Source organism: Prionailurus viverrinus, chromosome F1 (genome assembly GCF_022837055.1).
Source record: "Prionailurus viverrinus isolate Anna chromosome F1, UM_Priviv_1.0, whole genome shotgun sequence".
NCBI classification, from domain to species: domain Eukaryota; kingdom Metazoa; phylum Chordata; class Mammalia; order Carnivora; family Felidae; genus Prionailurus; species Prionailurus viverrinus.
The window spans coordinates 17,090,114-17,097,801 of NC_062577.1; the positions used below are offsets into that span (position 1 = coordinate 17,090,114).

General features: G+C 46.1%; 1 long non-coding RNA gene across 1 annotated transcript; it reads left to right on the top strand.

Annotated features, from left to right (window-relative positions):
• The first annotated feature begins 5,693 nt into the window (after positions 1-5,693).
• Positions 5,694-7,271, top strand: LOC125154951 (uncharacterized). Its single transcript, XR_007148001.1, has 3 exons — positions 5,694-5,902; positions 5,983-6,051; positions 7,043-7,271. It is a non-coding gene; the product is annotated as an uncharacterized LOC125154951 (long non-coding RNA).
• Positions 7,272-7,688: the final 417 nt, after the last annotated feature.

A 7,688-nucleotide genomic window follows, 5' to 3' on the forward strand; every position in this document is an offset into this window, starting at 1 on the left:
CCTCCTGACCCTGAACAGAGAATATGTGTGGCCTCAGTCCCACGAAAGTTTCCTGCTGTTCTCTGAGAGCACACACGTGCATGCATGCACACACACACACACACACACAAACACCAACCTCCTCCTTACTGAGTAAAAACCCATATCCCCTGCACAGAGATAAACCACAGATGGAACCCACATCGTATTTGAAAATGCAAGCCAGTCGTCCACACTGGCTCTGGCTTATTTACAGCTGGCATTGCTTCTGATTTGGCCTCCATCCATTCTGACAAGCTGATGCCCATGCCGTATCTGTTGGCTAAATATTTTTTATATCAGCCTTGATTCTGGAGACAATGAGGCCCCGACAAGTTAAGTAATATGCCTATAGACCCTCAACTGTCAAATGGCAGAGCCAGCATTCATAACCAGCCCTTATCTAACTGCACATCCCAGTGCTATTAGCCCCAACGTTCCATACATTAGGACACTCTCTGACCGGATGCCTATTGGGTTGCCATGTAGATGGACCCCTAGTGGTCCACCCAAACATGCTTGATGATAAAAATTCAAAGCAGACCCTGTTTGGAACCTTGGCTATGCAGATTAAAAAATAATAACTCTAAGGAAAGGCAAATGGTGAATCCCATTTCTACAAATCTTATAAATTTCAGAGAAGCCATCTAGGGAGAATGAGCCAGGGTTTTTTTCCCCTCTGAACTGGATCACTAGTTCCTGGGAAATGCCCATAAATCAACATGCTTTCAGTTTCCAGGACTTTACTTATGTTACTGTATGCCTTTAAAGTCCTCAGCTTGTTAGCAGGTGACCCTCATGAGTTGAGGGCAGTGCACCAGCCTAAACACAACCCAGATGCGAGACACTACATTGAAACACATGCAAATAACCATCCTTCTGCTCTCCTGTGAAATAATGTTCAGGAAGCACTAAGCAAGCCACAGGTGTTAAGGCAGCATTGCCCCACCAGCACCATGGGCTGGAGAGGCTAGGAACAACAGGTGCCTTGCTTCCCACACTTCCCCAAACCATAAAGACAGTGGTTCTCAAAGTGTGGCCTGTGCCAGTGGCAGCAGGATCACCAGGAAACTTGTAAGAAATGTAAATGCTGTCCCCCCTCCCATAACTGCCGAATACGTGTTTTAACGGGCCCGCCCACTGATTCTGATGTGCACTAAAATTTAAGAGCCACTGCACTAGAGGTCTCAAAGACTCAAGATTGTGAGAGTCTGTCCCTTTTTGCCTAAGAGAACTTAGGAATCACCCGCCGTTAAGGAGAAACATTTCTTTAAAAAAAAAAAAAGTGACTTAGCAAAAGGATGAATTTCAGAGTTCAGAGTATGAACCTGGAATTATATCACAGCTCAGCCACTTACTAGCCATTTGGCCTTGAGGACATCACTTAATTTTTCTCAGAATTAATTTCATCAGCTATAAAATGAAAATCATAAACCTAGCACAGTGCCTGGCATACAGAAGGTGCTAAATAAAAAATAACTGTAACAAATGATGCTTCACCTCAATCAGCAACTGAGCACAATAGCCAGCTGCTATCAAGTACCTCTGTCCCCAGTAGGTAGACTACAGGGAACATCCATGCAAAGAGAGGGATAACTCCCTGGGGAGGGGCAGGGCAGACTCCTCCACCCCCACCTGGAGACCCAAGTCGGGGAGTTTCCAAGTTCAATGAGCTCTGTTTGTGTTCAGCGAGAATAACAGGATCACAACGATCTCATCAGCACAGTTGGAGAGCAACAAATATGAAGCCCAGATCCAGATCTTCAGGCACAGAATGTCACCAAGGAAAAGCTGCCTCGCTCCCTCATGACAACATTCCCCCAAGAAACCATTGCTTGGAGAAACTTCAAGTTCTGTGCTGAAGTGCAGTGCAAAGCTAAACAAGACTCTGAAATGCAAATGTCTTGTCAGCACAGAGCAGAGCAAGTTTTTATAAGGTAGATAAACCTAAGGAGCCCCAGCTCCCATCTTCCCTGGAGAGAAGGGATAGAGGACAGGACAGGAGGCAAAGAATCAGGGGCAGAGTGGACACCTGACACAGCATCAGAAGGTAGGAGATGAGTGAATATTATTTATAGTAGAGCTTCTAACTACTCAGTGATGTGTATAATTCACTCATTAAAATGCAGATTTGTATTTAGCAAATCTGGGATGGTGCCTGAGACTCTGCATTTCTACAAGAGGAGAAAATTGGGCTAGATAACAAGAATTTTTTAAATACTTTCATATATATATACATATATATATATATATATATATATATATATATATATACACACACACACATATATATATAAAGCTGGGTTTTTTAAACACTTATTCATAGCGGGGTGCAGAGAGAGAGGGAGACAGAATCTGAAGCAGGTTCCAGTCTCTGAGCTGTCAGCACAGAGCCCAATGCAGGGCTCGAACCCATGAACCATGAGGTCATGACCTGAGCCAAAGTCAGATGCTTAACCAACTGAGCCACCCAGGTGCCCCTAAAGTACTTCCTAATTTCAGTTCTTTTTTAAACATTCATTTGTGGGGCGCCTGGGTGGCTCAGTCGGTTAAGCGTCCGACTTCGGCTCAGGTCATGATCTCACGGTCCGTGGGTTCAAGCCCCGTGTTGGGCTCTGTGCTGACAGCTCAGAGCCTGGAGCCTGTTTCAGATTCTGTGTCTCCCTCTTTCTCTGACCCTCCCCTGTTCATGCTCTCTCTCTGTCTCAAAAATAAATAAATGTTAGAAAAAAATTTTTTAAGTAATAAACATTCCTTTGTTTATTTATTTTGAGAGTGGGGAGGGGCAGAGAAAGAGAGAATCCCAAGCAGGTTCCATGCTCAGCACAGAGCCTGATGCAGGGCTCGATCCCAGGACCACAAGATCATGACCTGAGATGAAATCAGGAGTCAGATGGTTAACCGAGTGAGCCACCCAAGCATCCCAAGAAGATTATTTTTGATGGGCTGGAGAAAGAGGAAAATTTATCAATGCTGGAAACTTAATAAATTTTGTCTCCTTGCATAGGAACATGTCCTAGCACTATGCTTCATACAATGTATTGCTTAATAAAACGAAGGATAAATTATAAAATAGTTTGTAGGAAAAACACTTGTAAATTAAATGTTACCATCATAATCATCACCATGTTACCCTGGGCTCTCCCTGGCATGTTGTATTTCAGAGTGCCAATCAGTCCTCATCTATTCAACATTCTAAGGCTCTCAGGACCTCAAAATGAGCCCTAATTTCAGCCCAGAATATACCCTGAGCCCACACTATTGTTTATTCCATACATATTTGTGCCTAAAGCTAAGCAGAATAATTTTTGGCAATGTTATTCTACATATTTTTCATTTCTGGTGATTTGGTGGCTTGTGTTGCCCAGCAGCCCTCCATCCTCATAGACTGAGTTACCCATGACGTGGGGTGGGATGGAGTAGAAGAGAGAACAAGGAATTAAATTTTCCAAGAAGAAGACTTTGACGTTCAAGTTCAATTTTTTAAGTTCACAGAGAAGACAATAATCTTGAGAGACCTGGTTTTCCAGTGAGAGAACTTGGCACTTGAGAAGATGAAAGTGTCTTTCTGAATTCTGTAGAGTAGGCAGGATGGAGACATGAGGTGGGAGCAGTTTACCTCCACTGGAGGGGGAGAAGCTCAAGGAAAATCATGGAGTAGAATTTCGTGGCATGAGTGTCCTGATTGGACTCAGCCTATCCCTTCTGGGGCACCTCTCCAGGTGGTTGCTTACAGAATTCCAAGTGGAAAGAAAGGCCCCCTGTCATGAGTTCATAGGGCATTGGTCAGGGTCACTTGTTCTGAACCAGAAGGACAGGCCACACATTACATGGGCTGCAGATATGGAGGCCACCAATGCAGTGAGAACAGAGGGTAGTGCTCCCAAACCTGGTAGGACCAACTGCTCCACCTCAGAGGCCAGCCAGGACCAGAAGCCCGAACACAAACCAGACAGGAACCGTCCTCCCTCTTGCTGACATGATTCCATAACTCCTTCCTGCAGGGAGTGCCACCCCAGGTAGGAGAAGAGAGAACACTTGATGAGAGATAAGGATGCCGATAGAAAGTTTGAATTTAAAATAAGTGAGTTTGGGCGTGCCTGAGTGGCTATGTCAGGTTAAGGTCCAACTCTTGATCTCCGCTCAGGTCATGATCTTGCAGTTCATGGGTTCAAGCCCTGCGTCAGGCTCTGCACTGGCAGTGCAGAGCCTCCTTAGGGTTCTTTTTCTCTCCCTCCCTCTCTGCCCTTCCTTCACTCTCACTCTCTCAAAATAAATAAATAAATAAACTTTTTAAAAAGTAAAATAAATAAGTTCGTTTTTACTGTCTGGGTAGTGAAAAAAGACTACAAACCGAGACAGAATTTGACTAAGCTACCTTTAATTGTCAGGAATAAGTATTTTCACTATAGCAAAAAAAATGATGCCTAGTGACAGTTTTAAGAAAATAACAGTACAGTTAGCACATCTGAGTTGTGGCTAAGTTTCAGACCCACTACATGTCTTGGTTTTGGGCAACAGTAAGAGCAAAACAGATCAAATCTGTACTCCCCTATGCAGTCTACGGTTCAGTGGGAAGGCAGTGGTTAAACAGGCAATCCAACAGATAAAATACAAGACAACTGTTGTGCTCAGTGCTATGAAGGGAAAGTACAAGGAGGAAAGGAAGACCGCTGTCCCAAATCCTCCTGCCTGCCCATCTTGATGCCAGAAATTCAGCATCTAGACATGAATTCTATTGGTTCACCATCACTTTCTCCAAAGACTTGTGGAAGGAGTTGCTCGTGAACTTGCTAACCTTTGCATTTTGAGAGTTTAATAATTGTCATTCTGTTCAAAAGATCAAAAAGAGGAAGGCTCCAAAAGTCTAGTAGGGGACGTAGGGAGGAGCAAGCAGTGGGGACCCCGTAGTAGCTGGAAGCAGGAAGTGGGCAGCATATGGGGAGGAGCACGTAGGAGGATCACTCACCGGGGAAACTGCGGAGGAACCCAGGGGGTTTGCGGGGATGGGGATGAAGGGAGGAATAGGGGGAATAGTGGGGGGGGGGGAGGCAGGGGGTCACAGGCAGGAGCACATAGGAATGGAGGGAAGAATGGGGGGGGGGAGGCAGGGGGCACAGGCAGGAGTGCATAGGGACGGAGGTTTTCACAACAAACTTGCTTGGCAGTCTTGCCCAGGGTTGCCCCGCCCTGTACAAAAGCATTTGGAGCTTAGCAGAAGTTTAACATGATCCTGTGAGTATGGTCTGATGCCTGCACTAGGGCAGCATAGAGATCACCTAGATGTCAGGTTAGCTGGGACACCTGGAAAGAAGTTTAGTCTCTTTTCTAGACTCAAGGGACCTCAGCTTTCATCTTAGGGCCCAGTGGGAAGCAGGGTCCTTCTTCCAATGACGACAGGAGACCCGGTTAGCCAGAAATCCCTCTCACTTCCAGGAAGGAGTATGGCGTTGTGGTTAAATCCATTGCTCTGATGTCCAGCAAAATTCAGACTCAGCCACTTACCAAATGAGGGACTACGGGTGAGCTATTTGACCTCTCTGCACCATCACTTTCTCGTCTGTGAAATGGAAACAATAAACGTAGTTATCTCCTCATAAGATCAAACGAGACACCTTATGCAGCATGCTTTTTACAGTTACCTGCTACTCACTGGAGTTCAGAGAGAGGCAATGGTGTGAAGCTGGTCGCGGCCATCCGGACAGGTGTTCGCCAGCATCAGCATCACCTGGATGCTTGTTACACCTGGGCTCCACCCCAGACCTATGGAACCAGAATCTCCAGGAATCTGTATCTTAACAAAATTTCCAGGTGACTTTTATGAACCTGGGTTTGAGAAGCCTGACTCCATGATCACAGATAGGCCTGAAGTCATCCATAGTGTGTGAGTAAAGCACTGGGGGAGGGGCATGGGTGTTGAATTCTTGCTGGCAGAGTATCTTATGCAAGTCTTTTCTTCTCCAGAGGCAGTGATAAGATTGATGAGAGCACCCCATCATGTGCCGGAAAGGGCTTTGCAACACATCAAACAACGTGAGCATGGAAGAGATTGTGATTCTTATCGCCACATTTGTAATAGGGTTTTTTAAAGGGAAAACAGCCAAGTCCTTGGCTTTCCTTCCCCTGCTCTTGGCAAAACCTCCTACTGCTCTAGGAGGATTGCAAGAACATTGACCCAGAATTCCCTGCATGTTTCCTGGGAAAAGCAAGCTAACTCTGACAGCTAAAACTGCTACACGGTGTATCATAAGATCCCTGCTGCTCAGACCCGACAGCTATTCCCTCCGGTTTCTGGCCTGCACAGCTGGCCCACAACGGTGGGGCTTTCTGTGCCTTGGGAGCTTTCTGCTGATGGAGGATAGCTTCCAGGTAGCCCCAGGATTTGAATCAAGACCAGTAAGTGGGTAAAAGCTACAAAGAGTCGGGTTTCATGCCCAAGTAAGGAAGAACTTTGCAGGGATCAGAGCTGCCCCAAAGTGGCCTAAGCTTCCCTAGTAGGTGGCAAGTGAGAACCCTGACCAAAGAGATGGTCACTCACAGGCCAATGACCCTTTGGCGGGGCTATTTTATCCTTTTTCTTCTTACCGAGGTCTAGGAGCAGTGTACTCTGCCTGATACCTGAGAAGCCTTCTTCAAAACATCCCTAAATCCCTTCTTTCATTCAGCTGGTATTTGCTCATCACCTACCACAAGTCAGGCGCTGGCCTACACACTCAGGATGAAGGGCCTTGCTCTCGGTTTAGACTAGGTGAACAAGGCAGGCCTCTCTGCACAAGTGATGTTGTAGGCTGAGATCTAGATCACAAGCAAGAGCCAGAAGTGGGAAAATTATGTGGATGAGCACATCAGGCCAAGGGAACAACTGGTGTAAAGCAGGTCCTGATGCAGGAGTCCTGGAGCACAGTCAGTGGGGGCAAACCCCAAGAGAAGGCAGGGAGAGACCAGATCCTGTATGGAAGGCCTTATTAGCCAGCGTATGGGGTTTGGAGGGGTTTTTCTTCTGTTTTTTCTCTTTCTACTGCAGCACTTAAACAGGCCTGCTGACTGCCAGCATCATTGAAATTTCTTCGTTGAGCACCTACTTCCTGCTACAAACCTCAGGAAACCAAGGTCCTGTCCTCCCCCAACCAGCTGCTACTTCCTCTAAACACCGAGGAGCCTGGCCTTTGCTTTCAGCATCTTTCTTCACTAAGTATCATTGAAAAACTTGGATCTGACAGCCAACTGCTTACTTTCTGATCCACCAGCTGGTTACAGAACCAACATCCTTTTTCTTCTTTTATCTGTCTTTTCCCTGTGATGAAACACAGGTGCAGAGTGGATACAGGTCCAAATACAACCAGGAAAGAACAAACTCAATCTCTCCAGGGGAGGGGGGTGGGTCAGGGGGGGGCGCCAATGTAGCACAGTGGTTAAGGCACAGCGTCTGAGCCCAAATACAGGTTCCTTCTCACTTGCCAGCTATGTGACCTTAGGCAGGCCATCTCTCAGAGCCTCAGTTTTGCCATATGTAAAATAAAGATAATGATAGTCCCTACTTCACTAGCGGGTGAGTACGGACTGATATTTTACAAGTAAAGAATTTAGAGCAGAGGCTGATTCTTAGTGAGTGCTTAAGAAGCATAAGGCCTTATTTGGCCCAGTCATTGGCTTTTTGTGAATGTTAGCAA